At 35.7% G+C, this 14,188-nt stretch overlaps 1 long non-coding RNA gene and 1 pseudogene across 1 annotated transcript in view; one reads left to right on the plus strand and one right to left on the minus strand.

The window, feature by feature from the left end:
- Positions 1-12,282, minus strand: part of LOC104910309 (uncharacterized) — a 182,305-nt gene extending 170,023 nt beyond the window's left edge. Inside the window, exon 1 of the long non-coding RNA XR_014882501.1 lies at positions 12,190-12,282. This is a non-coding gene — a long non-coding RNA (uncharacterized LOC104910309). The remainder of the gene's footprint in view (positions 1-12,189) is intronic.
- Positions 4,018-7,304, plus strand: LOC146544717 (uncharacterized; annotated as a pseudogene).
- Positions 12,283-14,188: the final 1,906 nt, after the last annotated feature.

Genomic DNA, 14,188 nt, shown 5'->3' on the forward strand with positions numbered 1-14,188 from the left:
CAGCTGAATTAAAATATGCTTGCAAGATCTAACTGCTCTTGAATTAGTTAAAAAAGTAAATGTATTTTTGAAACATCAGAATCATGTAAATTTTTCAAGAACTGTTGACTAGCAAGTAGCAGCACTTTAGGTACTAGAATTCATGAACTCTATGAAATATCTGTGATGTTTCTAAATTACCTAAGATAGCATTCTGTTTCTAATAATTTGTTGGATAGAAAATGTTTACAATACACACAAGTAGCCGAATATCAGAGTAATATATAATATTTCCTTTAAAGTGGATTCTCAGAAAATAAAATTTTAAGTAGCTGATTCTCTTCCAATGAACTCATATGGCTGTTTCCTTGATTTTGCCTATGCTAGCCAGTTTTTCCAACAGATAGCGCTACAGATCACGTGTATTTTTTAAAGCGATATTGCGTGTAACTTAGGAAGTCAAATTGAGATTGCCTATCACTCCCAACCCTTCACTTCCTATCGTGTTCAGGAGATGGACAATGGAGAACTACTTATTATTCTGACTGTTAAATTCAAATACAAATCAATCTCCTTGTAAGTCAGGATATTATACTCTATTTAATAAAGTTTCTTCATGTTAAGCTCAAATTCCTTTGTCAGAAATTTGTCAGCAATGTAGAAAAGTAGTTATTTGAACAAATGAAGAGCTCAACAAGTGATATAAATAAACAAAGCTTCCTAATTTTTGAACATTTTATTAATCTACTATCAAAGAATTTCTTAACTTGATATTAGTCAGGTAAAGTGAGAGGGTTTTTGTTTTTGTTTTATTTTATTTTTTAAAACTGACTACTGAAAAGTAACTTAGGCTTAAAAACATTTTCAGTCAGGATATCAGCTTCCATCAAAACATCATACATAGTTGCAGGACGAACAGTTCTTTGTTACATCTACTTAAGAAACCTGTGGTCTCCTCCACCCATGAGATAATATTATTTCATTTTTATTATTGTTTGAAAGGCAAGAACTGACAGCAGTATTAGAATATTCTTAAACTAGGAAGTCAGATTACTTATATTTTCCATAGAACATTTTTGCTTAACTTGAAGTCATGACCCAGTATAGACTCACAGTATTCAAGAGAGAAGAGTTTGATATCTAGTTAGAAGAACATGAAATATAAAATCTCCTCAGGGCAATCAGAAATTCAAAAGAGCCTAATGAGGATGCTGTACGGGTCAGAAGGAAGGCACTGGTCAATTGAAATTTTACAGGAAGGAAGAACAAGGTTGTGAAGAAGTATAACATCATGACTCTTGAGCCCTTGCTAAGACTAGGAAATCTAAGAAGACAATAAAGCCTACTCAAAATAATAAATACCTTAAATACCTATATACACAGGTCCACCTGTCTTATATGTGATTAATGAATATTTGACCATAATAAAAATGTAGGACTTGTTTGCAGTAGAAAATGTTTTCAATTTTGTTTTACAGGCATATTTTGTTTTTCTTTAAGGGGAAAAATAAAAGAATATACCACACATATCCTAGGCTCTGCTCCAAGTCTTTCCTGACACTGTTTTCTCTGTATAGTAAGTATTCCTAATGAATTTTGTCTTCTGATGATAATCTTGGTAGTTGTCAAAACATAGTTTGGTCTTTTCTGTAGTTACAAAAGTGTATATTAATGCAAAATCAGAAACATTCAAAAGATCTCTGAGGCTGAACAACATTAACTCTATCTTATACTATAACTAGAGCTGCAAGAAACTATTTGAATCACAAAACAAAGCTGCACAGAAGTGAGATGTCAACAACAGAAAAGAGATTCACAAAAGCTTTTGTCAGATCTATATTTCACAAGTCAAACAGTCAGACCTACATTAATTTTTAAGCAGTCTGCATTTGCCCTTCCACAGCATTTAAAGTAATGAATGTAAGTAGCAAATCAAGAGGTAACTTATAATAGCTTTTGACAATACTAATTTTCAAGCACCCAATTCAGTCATATATGATAAGTGCTGTGAATAGAGCTGCAAGGTCACAGAGCCCAGATGCTGCCAGCCTGATGACTTCATTGTCCTTTCTTGTGTCATCATATTTTATGTTTCTTTTTGGTTAGATTGTGCTATTTGTTTTTTATGGGTTTTTTTAATTGATTTTTAATTGATAATTCAAAGATAAAGCAGTGAAAAATATCAGAATTATGAAAGGCAATTAATCTATACATAATATACAGCATATTTATACATTTTACATATGTTACATAGGAGTGATATATATTCATTTTTATTAAAATATTTTTATTTATAGATAGAAATTCCTACAGTTGCTTTAAGCAGTCTTCTGAACACAGTACGAATCTCTGAATAAACAGCGCATACATTTTAGGCAGCTGTGTACTTCTAAACCACATAACCATACAAGTACCACATAATTTCCCAAATATTTTAAAACTGAATTTGCCTGGATACTTAACTACTTGTATTTCTACTACTCAAATATTCAGGAATTGGTTCAGAATATCACCTTCTTAGATTAAAATTTCTGCTATACTCAACTTTTGTGGCATGACTATAAACATATTTTTTCCATGCTTTATATTTGTGTTAGAATGAGTGGTGCAGTGAGACAAAATATATTTAAGCTTGAAGAGCATAAATATGGAGGCGTATTGAACACCTGTGAGGTATGTTTACAAGCAATGTTGAAACCTGAACAATCTGTAATTTTTCTCTACTAGAAACTAATCTTTTAAACTGAAAATTAAACAGTGACTGGAATTAAAAAGACACTGACATCTCATCATCAATCAGTCTGGTGAGGAGCACTATGGTAGCATATTTATGCACCCAAAAGCAAGAATACTTTAGATTTCAAACCTTTGGTGTATTGGAGTGACAACAGCAAAAAGCAAAGAAGTGCTTCTATGAAACCTTTAAAGTTATTTCATTACATACGTTGAAAAATGGCTGTTCTAGTAATTCTTAAACAATCAAAATGCTGTGTTGACAAGGCAGGACCACAGACCCTCTTTGACTCATCATGGCAAGCAGAGCATATGAGAGATTCTTTATGTGAGCACCTGCCACAAATCTGTCGATCACTGATATAGATTAGGACAATTTATTTTCAAGATGGGTGATGGCTATATCAGGTGCAAAATGGAGCATTTTAGGCTACCATCAGACTTGCAACAGAGACTAGATGAGCTAAATATTGCTCTCTCGTCTATCTGAGAGGACTGCTTGGTGGAGAAAGCATGCTGGCTTTAAGTTCAATGCATGAAGAAAGTCACATGATAAAATTAAAAATGTATTTGTAAGATGAATATCATCTTTCTGTTTTAAAAAAATATGAAAAAAACTGCTAAAGCTGTGTACTTCCTTTGACTACATTAACATAATTGCTAGATTTTATGCAAAAAATTATACAAGATCAAGCATTGGTAGTGATGAGACCAAGTAACAGATATTTTGGGGTCATAGGACTGCTAAAAACACCAACATTTCAGCATACATCAGCTGCTGAAGAGACTGAATTTTCAAGAGAAACTGCATTGCATAGTATTGTGTAGCTGGAAGAGACCTAAAAAGATCAAGTCCAATTGCCTAACCATTTCAGGGCTAAACAAAAGATAAAGCACATTCTTGGAGGCAATGCCTCCTTTACACTGACAGGCATGAGGAACCAAGAACCTCTCTAGGAAGCCTGTTTTACAGTCCTTAGCTAAGCCAAGACACATGGAAGGCAGGGAGGTGATACCAAGTATGGTTTCACTAGTGGCAGGTCCCACCTGACCATAGTTGCCTTCTATGACATAGGGAACGGCCACCAATGTCATCTATCTGGACTTCAAGAAGTCCGTTGATACAGTCCTCTACAAGATTCTTCTCTCTGAAATGGAAAGATACAGATTTGATTGAACTGTTCAGTGCTGAGGAACTTGTTGAAAGATGGTATCCAGAGACTAGTGGTCAATGGTTCCATGACCAGATGGAGTTCTGTGACAAATAGTGTCCCTCAGAGGTCAGTACTGTGACTGACATTCTTTTATGCCTTCATCAATGACTTCAACAGTGGGATCAAGTACACCCTCAGCAAGTTTGCAGATGACATCAAGCTACGTAGTCCATTTGACACAACAGAGGGATGGAATGCTATCCAGAAAGATCTAGACAGGCTCAAGCAGTGGGCCCAAGTGAACCTCATAAAGTTCAACAAATCCAAGCATAAGGTCTTGCACCTGGGTTGTGGCAACCCCAGCTACCAGTACAAGATGGAGGATGAAAGGAGGGAGCACAGCCCTTCTGAAAAGGACCTGGGGGATACTGATGGATGGCAAACTGGACATGAGCCAGAAATGTGCCCTCACAGCCCAGAAAGCCAACCATATCCTATGCTGCATCAAAACAAGCACAGCCAGCAGGGCAAGGGAGGTAATTCTGCCCCTCTACTCTGTGCTGCCGAGAACTCATCTTGAGTCCTGTGTCCAGATATAGAGTACTCAGTACAGGAGAGACTTAGACCTGTTGGAGCCAATCCAGAGGAGGGCCACAAAAATGATTTGAGGGATGAAATATCTCTCCTGCAAGGACTGGCTAAAAGAGCTGGAGCTGTTCAGCCTGGAGAAGGGAAGGTTTCACAGTGACCTGATAGCAGCCCTCCAGTATTTAAAGGGGGGCTATAAAGAAAGGGATAGATTCTTTAGCAGGGTCTGTTGTGACAGGACAAGGGTTTAACTTAAAGAGGGTAGATTTAGGTAGGATATAAGTAAGAAGTTTTTTTTCACAGTAAGGGTTGTGAGGCACTGGAACAGGTTGCCCAGAGCTGTGTTCATGACCTGTCCCTGCAGACTTTCAAGACCAGCCTGGACCAGGCTCTGAGCACCCTCATATAGGTGTAGGCATCCCTGTTTATAGCAGGGGAGTTGGACTAGCTGACCGTTAAAGGTCCCTTCCAAGTGAAACAATTCTGTGATTCTATGACCTAACAGGACAGTATATGTGATACATGATTCTTACTCTATAAATAGATCAATAGAAGTTAGAAAGAGATAGCATTGATTTCCTAAAGTACTTCATATGCAAAACCATGTTCAATTCAATAAAAGCAAACTTGGTGAACTACTAATCCTGTTGATATCACTGCACCAAATAATCAGTTCAGTGCAAGCAATTTTATGTAGATAAATTTGTCAACAGAATGAGTCTGCTCCAGCAGAGAGGACGTATGGCCCACATGCAAGGAAGCGTTTACTACAATCAGGAGGATCTTTAGTTTCATTCCTAGGTTCGGCAATTTTCAATCCTGATAAAAAAATAAAAATAAAAATCTTTTGGTATGAAAATAAAACCTTCCTATGAAAACTTTTCAGTTTGCTTACTACCTAGAAATATTTGTTTAAAATTAAATAATAATCATTTTAAAAGCAACCAAAGCCTACCTGTTATTTCTCAGGAGAAAATAATCTGTAATGCATTAATTCATTTGTTATTCTTTACGTCCTTTTTCTGCTTACATATCTTGATGCTTAAAAACTAAGAGGGTATGCAGAGACTGAGCAAGTATAAAAGTAAGATGTGTTTCAATTTTTTTTTTTTTTTTGAGTGAAACCTTGTGTTTTAGACAAAAATTAAGTTAAATAAAATTCAATCATTCCTGCAAATAAATCATCTATTATAAGGAAACTGATGTGTCCTGGTTTAATGATCTAAATACATATGTACATATATATACCAGAAATTTTATTGCTCTCCATATTGAATGGATTATAAGACTCATACAGGTGTTATTCAGTTTTTCTTCTTTTAGAAGATGACAATACATCCGAATACCTAGCAAAGTATCATAGTGGTGCAAGAACAACTTACCAGACCACATCATTGACTGGAGTTGAAACTTTTTGAAAGGAGAGATGTACAACATGAAAAGTAAAGATTCCCTAGTTCTAGCCTCACTGTTATTGTATGAAGTCTTCATAAACAACAGGGCCACACTCAATTTGGCAGCAACAAGCCAGATGATAGTTTCAGCAATAGCATGCAACTTCTTTTAAATAAATAGATAAATATGCATGCATAAAATAAGAAAGACACAAGTGCAGATGGCAGATGAAATTATTTTCACTATATAGAAACTACTTGCTGACAAAAGGCTAGCATTACATTGTAAGGGGCTCCCTTTACTCTTGTAGTCAGACAAGTAACAAAATTATTGCATCTCTCACGAGTTCTTTCTCCTTTGAAGGTTACTATCAATGAAAAAAATTCTTAAAAATAGCGCAAACTCTTTGGACAGCCCTATAAAAGATTCCCCCCTCCCTTCTTTCTATGCTATATAAAAAAATAAGTCCAAAGTTATTATAACCAAACAAAAGTTTTCAGCAACACCTAGCTTCAAGTATTATTTCCTTTCTTTTTCGATTAAACTTGAAAAAAAAAAAAAATAGAGAAAATAAAAGTGCTTGTTTGCTCAAAAGGAATAAGGAACAGCTTTTTCTGTCTCAAACTAGCAGAAAACAGGGAATTTTGGTATAAGTACTATGATCCAGCATTTCCAATAATGGGCACATACAGTTTCTCTTTTAGCTGACAGTACCTTCCTTAGTCCAGTAAGAAGAGACTCAAATTGCTATTGCTATCCTAGAGACAGAAGCCAAGAACAAAACATCAGCTTCCATAATTGTGGAAGGAATAAGAACATCACAGAGGGTAAAATTCTTACAAAGTAGCCTATTTAGAAAGCAATATGTAGAGGCACAAAGAAGTATTCTTAGCCATTTACTAGTTTGAGTTCTGATTCTGAGTTCTCACCATTTCTGTAGTATCTTGACCTCCTCCTATTACCACTTTCTCCTAGCTTTTTCATCTCAAGTATCCCCTGAAGGAAACGCTATTTCACTCTGCAGCTTTTTAGACATTTAAATATTTGTTTATTTAGAAATATGTTGACTAGAGTACAATCAAAACACACTGAACCTTCAAGAATGCAAGCGTGATAGCAAGCACTGCTGTCCCATTCCAGGAAGGTCGGCCGTGATAAAGGGGTCCCTAAATTTCTTAGAGAAATATTATCTTTTCAGTTCTATTCTTTAAATTATTTACATCAGAAATGCCTCATGAAAGAGAGGCCTGGATAAAGTACATCCAGGCAATTTAAAAATATCATTACTATGCAATAGTGACTTATTTCAATACCTTCTGAGAGATCTCAAAAAAGATGTATGGATAAGCTTTATTTATTTTTTCCCCCCCCCAGTTATTTGGACCAATTGTTCTTCCTATGACTGTCTCATGTGAAAAAGTAAGGGAACGCATAACTGTTTCCAGGAGGAGATAAAGACTGGTTGAGGTTAGAAGTGACCTCTGGATCCATCTGGTCCAACCTGCTGCTCAAGCAGGGACAGCTAGAGCAGGGTGCACAGGCCCATGTCTGGATTCCATGTCTATCTTTTGAAGATCTCCAAAGAAGGAGACTCACATTCTCTCTGGCTAACCTGTGCCAGTGCTCTGACCCCCACACAGCAAAAGAATACTTTCTGAGATGAAAAGGAAATTGGATGACAGCACTGACGTGTCCTCAAAAATATGAGAATTATGAGAAACATACTATATCTAAAAGAGGCTTTTGACCGTTGCAATATTTTAGAATTTTACAATTTTATCAAACAACGGTTTCCCCCCCCACCTCCCCATATCCAGTTACATGGTAGATTATCTTCTGTTCGTGGAGCAGAATAAGGGCATGATAACCTAATGTCCTTCTTCAGGCTCCATGAGACAATAACAAGCCATCAGTGAGAGCAGAAAAACCTCCTGTTGATAATCTTTACTATTCCATATATTATCCATATATATACCATTTATAAATTCCTATAGCAATTGTTTTGCAGAAAAGCCAAATGCAGTCAAAAGAAAAGGTTTACTGAATTGGTTTAAAACATGTATTTTCTTAATAAAGAAAAAAATAAAATTTTTCTTAATATATATATATACATATATATATACATACACACACACACACACACACACATATATATATATATATATATATATGCGCCTCAAGTTTTGCAAAATCCTCTCTGTAACAAAACAAAGATCATAACTCACTACCTAAAAGATTTCTTCCTTTCTCATACAGGCATTTCAGTCAAGGCAACAACTTAATTTTAAAGGATGTCAAAGACTATTACAGAATGTTTTCCCATAGGTGACAGAAAGAAAAGACAAGAGCTTCTTTCTGCACATAAAATGCATTTTCGGATGTGCTTTGTCTTGTTGACAAATACAGCTTTTCAAAGAAGATGTATTTTTCTAATTGCCAAACTGATGGTCTGTAAATTATTCCATATTTTCTTTTGGCTTCACTTCTTAATTATTAGAAGGCAAAGCTCAGAAAACAGCAATTCTTCAGAAAAAAAAAAAAATATATATATATATATATATATTTCACACAAACTTGTAATGAATTATAAAAAATCCTGTTAAGAATAGCTATCATCTCCAGATCAGTCAGGGTCATGAGCTTTGCCAATGTAAGCAAGCAACATTCACAGGAGAATACAGAAGTTCTCACTAGCAAATCAATACAGCAAATGGATTAAGTTTTCTGACATTCATTTTAATGATGGAAATCCACATAATTAACTTGGAATGGGATTTTCTGTGGTCTATAGTCTCAATCTAGTTTTCAAGGGTGAATCAATAGCTGTGAAGAAAAGCTGAAGGCCAGTATACAAATTTCACCTGATTGTAGGTACATTCAGCAGTATCACCAATAACGAATACCTTTTTCTTCACTTTGAAGTAGAGAATGTGATGTTAATTCAGGTTTAAGGTTGAGTGTTCTCCAGCTTTCTCCTAAATCTTGGAGTTAAAAACAAGGTCACCTCTTGACATACAGACATTACCTACAGGAAATGGATGTTTCAAAATTGCAAATCATCTCACTTAACCTATATTCTTGTTCTTGACATCATTTAATACATAAAATGCATCTTTCATCATCAATTCCCAGAGCTATACAATGCCCTAGTTAAAATAATAATTATTATAATGCCATACAATGTAAAAGTGAGTGCTATAAAATTACTTTAGCATTAATTGACGGGGCATTGATGCTGCAGCTTAGAGAAGAACATCGTGGTCAACAGAAATCTTTTTATTTGCATTACATAATGGTTTTGCTGGTTCTGCTTGGCCTAAAAATAGTATTTTGCTCTTACAGTTTAAATATTGAATAAATGGATTAATTCCTTTATAAAGAAACTGAGATAGAGAAATACACCTAGCTATAGGAAGGGAAAGAGCTTGTTATTGAAGAAATAAGTAATCAAACAATTTTGCCAAATATTATACCTTCACTTACATACAGTGCTTGTAGTGAAGCATGAATACTACTAGTAATAATAAATGTTGGATTTAAATAAATTGCAACTACTCTCACAGGAACAGAGGAATTTCCTGATGTATTACCTGAAAGGTGCACAGATTTGTTTTAGAAGTAATAGGAATTCTCCTAGGCTGGCTTAGGAGGCAGCTACACAGATCCTGGGGACAGTCATTTACTTCTCTCTTCTAGAGCTGAGATTTCACATACCTGCCATGGATCCTACGCTCTCGCCCACACATGATCTCTTAGCCTTGCAGTAGCACTGAGCATCTCCCTGGGATCTTAATCCAGTTGCTGCTCCATCACTCATTAAAGCAACTGGTATCCTAAGCAAAGGCAACACACGGTGCACACTACAGCACCAATCAAACCTAATGAATCAGGCTGTAACTGCAAAGTTAAACAGAAGAGGTAAGGGGCATGGTGAATAAAAGTCACTCCTACTTCAGGTAAGAGGAATACCCTAATAAGATCTGTTCATAAAAACATTAGCCCCCTTCTTCATGAGATGAGTTTAACACTATTTTTAATTAAAATTGTTATCAGTTGGAGCAGAATTTGCATTCATCCTTTATCCTGTATGTTACTTTGAGAAACAGAAATATTTTGATCAAGTGTTGTAACAGCGTTTATTTTCACACATCACCATCCATAAAATCAGTCCATGCAATCTGTTCAACTATAAAGCTCTTCAAAAAGCAGAGGGGCAGGAGGGAATTAAAAAAAAAAAAAAAAAAAAAAAAAAAAAAAGAGAGACAGGCAGAACTGTCCTTGCATGTATAAGTAATTATCAAAGTCAGAAGCAATCGTTATTGTTGAAATCACACTCAAACTCCATTCCTGTATCCTGAAGAAACCGCTTTGAAGTTAAGATGTATTAGACCATGAGGACTCAAAGTAGGCACTGGGAAATGAAATTGCTAGCTCCAAGTTATTAATATGTCACTTTAATGCAATTCATTTAATGTGTGAGGGTTTTTTAATACAAAAGTTGAAATAATCCCATCCTTCTGTTGAAAGAATAAAAACTACAGCACTTACTGTAACTTTTTTTTTTTTTTAATCCATCTACAAAGGAAAAGAATTAAAGACATAGCAGAATTTTAAAAGTTCAGCAGCTTCATTACATTTTTGAAGCTGTACAAAATATATTTTTACGCAACCAACAATAATTACTTCAGTAGTCATTCCAGGTCTTTAAACAGTTCCTACTACAATCTCAACTTTACACAATACCTTGCAGTGCTTATATGAGCAGATGACAAAGGAAAGCCCGCTTCATTTCCAATTCTAAACCAGGAAGAGAGCCAATATGTCAAACAGCTTTTATGTCTAGTAAAGACAAGATTAGGATCTGGATATGCTTCTTAGCTACTTTTCACCCTATAGCCGTTAGAAAAATTCTGTATGGTACATAATAAACTGTTATGAAATTACATTGTACCCTTATGTAATTCATCAGTTGTACTTAGAGATATACATGAATGCTTGTGATGAATGTAGATGAATGCAGCAGTGGGAATTGCACTCTCTCTGTGCTGCCTGACAGGGAAAAGAAATAGTAAATTTCCTGCAGCAATCAAGAAAGAAGGAAAGGAAGTGTCCATTTCTTGTCAGATATCAATGCTATAAATTTTAAACAAAAGTAACTCCATCTGAGCTAGCTATCCGTGGAATATCAAGGGACAAAATACTGTAAATATCTAATGCAGTAAATATCAGGAGAAGATAAGGGAGCCCCTAGTTTAAGTTTCCACTGCATGTCGGAAATCCAAGTCTTCTCAGTTCAGTGCCTTCCCTCTGAAAGCAGTGATTTTGCAGCACGAGCATAATCAGAAACTAGGATAGGATCAAGGACATATTTATCATTTCAAAGTTAAACCCATCCCTTCCCTTAAACATAACTACTCTGCTCTCCAGGAGCAGAGCAGGAGAAGATCCAGACAAGATTCCAGGGAGGAAGCTAGTCCAGATGATGCCATGACCTTTGGGGCCTGCCCCAAGACCACTGGGAGAGTACTCCACGCAGAACAGACCTGGCTGCAAACAATTCTGTGGTGAGACAATTGAAACTATACATGGACTCACTTCAAAAACTGTATATCCTTCACTGTTACTTCTTTACACTATGCAGTCACCTTACTGTACTAAGAGATTATCTATTAACATTTTAACAATATTTACTTAATACTACACTATCTAACAATAATAACTTTAAAAACTACACTAACTTAGCTCAGGAAATACATAGGTTAAATCCAACTAGACTCTGAGACCAGATGGGACATGCTATATATTTAACATTTGCACTTAGAAGAATTCCACGTTGTCTCATGAAACACATGTTCTATTTATTTCAACAACAAGAATACTAATGCTATTGTTGACTCATTTCCCAAAGGTGCTGGGAAATTGCACTAACATTTTAGATGTACCTTGCAATAATAAAAAAATTGATAAATTATTCTCAGTTAACATGATTAGTTCTCACTCTGATCTACTCATCTTAATCTATACAAATAAACTCATGCAAACATACAAGCTCGTCTTTTTTTATTTATACCTTTTGTATACTGCTAAAATATATATAGTACATAGTCTGCAAACCAAATAAACACTTCTTAATAGCATTAATCATCATCATGACATTTGATTGATGTGAAAAGATGAATCTAAAAAAGAATCTTAAATTTATCCTTATCAGCTAAATGAGTTTAGCACAAGGTTCTAAGTCAAGTCAAATGGTTCAGGCTGATATTTGTGTATTCACAGTTCAGATAAAAAGATGCAACTGAAAAAAAAAGATACACAATTACAACAAAAAACAACTTACTAATCTAGTGAATTTCTTATCAAAGTTGAAATAGTTCAGAACACAACACACCAGGTAGCACCAGGAAGTTCTGGAATGTTTGTTGTGCTTTTTGTTGGTGGGTTTTTTTTGTGTGTTTTTTTTTTTTTTTTTCCCCCCAGTGTATCCTATGCCACACATAAGAACAGAACACAAACATTTACTTTACTGAGATGACATGTGTTAAGTCAATATTTGCTATATCTTGTTTGCTTTCACTGAAGCCTGAGATAGGCCAACTTTTCTGAACTTGTCAGCCGTTAGCAAGATAAGAGTCTACCTGGAAATTTATTCTAAATTTCTTTCAAAAACAGCTGAAAAAGCAAAGTCTCACTTGTGCAAGCTTGCTAATCACAACTGAATAACAAAACAACAAACCCAAACCATTCTCATAAACTCAGTTCTTGATTATACATCATAAAAAAGGACTTGAAATTCAAAAAATTCTAAGCAAACTGGTAAGGAGAAAAAATATGAAAATGAAAGTACTCTGTGCACAAAGAATAAAAAACAGCTATTGCCTCTTGCTCTCTGAAGACTTCAAACACAACTTATTCTATATATAACCAGAAACATATATAGATTCTTGTATGACTAGAAATGAACAAGATGAGACTTCTTCTTTCTTCTCTGTTGGCACATCAGTGTTCTGCTCATGAAGAAGCAAAATTCCTTCTTACAGATTCTTAGCAATACCAGGCAAAGTATTCACAGGTAGGTCAATAGCCATATACAGAAAGAACAGCTGAACTGAACCAATGAAGGAGCTCTCTAGCTATGCAGCACTCCTTCTCAGGAAGTAGTGTAAGTCCAAGAGATACTTTCCCTTCAGTGGTTGGCCTTTATGTGAGCCCAGTGTAGCTTCACCCTGAGTCTACCCGTTTGTGGTCACATGAGGAGCACAGATGCAAACAATCTGCCTGTGCTCCCTGGGCCAACCACAGCCCTTCACCAGGTGCTCAGTCACCAGTTCAAGCCATGTCCTAACAATGCCCCTATGCCAGCACATTAACTTTCAACTCAGGCAGAACAGACTCTCCAAACAGAAACCATAAGGGTAAGGATTGCATCTGTTCTGGAACTTTCTTCTCCAAGGAGTAACAGTGAGGTAGGGCTCTAGTTTAGAACTGCTGGAAGCACAACAGCATCAGTAGCTAAGCTAAGAAAGGCAAAGAAAGAAAATACTTGGATTGCATCTGTTAACCAAGGAGACCAGAGAGTACCCATGTCGTTATAACTGCTCTGTTACTTTGATAACTATGATCAAAAGTAAAGTGCCAAACAGATTCTGGATATTGATTGGTAAAACTATACTGGAACATATGGATATCTAGATTATTATTTTTTAATTTTTTGTTTATTGATCTGAATTCACACGCATGCTGTTTGATGCTTTCCATCAGGACAAATCTTTAGTAGTAGAGAGTCAAAGACAGTCACTGCACAGAACAATCAGTTGTTCGGTTTTTGGGACACCTCAGAGTAGCAACTACATTTGCCTTGTGTTTACAACCCACTTATACAACAGGAGATATGCTACCTGTAGGGGCTTATTTCATAACAGCCCACAGATTAGTGATAAGTATGTACATTTGACATTTATGGAAGAGAATATGGAAAAATGCAGCTAGACAAATTCTGTAAGCATTAATTTAAAGAAAACAAAATAAAATAGTTATTATTGCTGAAGTGCCACCTTCCAGGACTGAGCAGTATCCACTTGCTGATGGAGACAAAACCATGGTAGCTAGTTCAGTCTCCAATCTCCCTTGTCTAACTGGGGGCCACTGAGACTTATACTATTTCATATTCCACAGAAAGGGCAACCCTTCATTTCAAAAGTTGCAGTTTTTTCCAATGAAAAGTAGTGAAAATGCATTACAGCATAGATCTGATCAGAGCAATATGATTCATGCAGACCAGAAAATCTCACTATCATGTATTGCTCTAGGTGTTGCATCATTTTTCATTTGCCCTCACA

The sequence above is a fragment of the Meleagris gallopavo genome, chromosome 3 (assembly GCF_905368555.1).
Source record: "Meleagris gallopavo chromosome 3, MGAL_WU_HG_1.1, whole genome shotgun sequence".
NCBI lineage: Eukaryota > Metazoa > Chordata > Aves > Galliformes > Phasianidae > Meleagris > Meleagris gallopavo.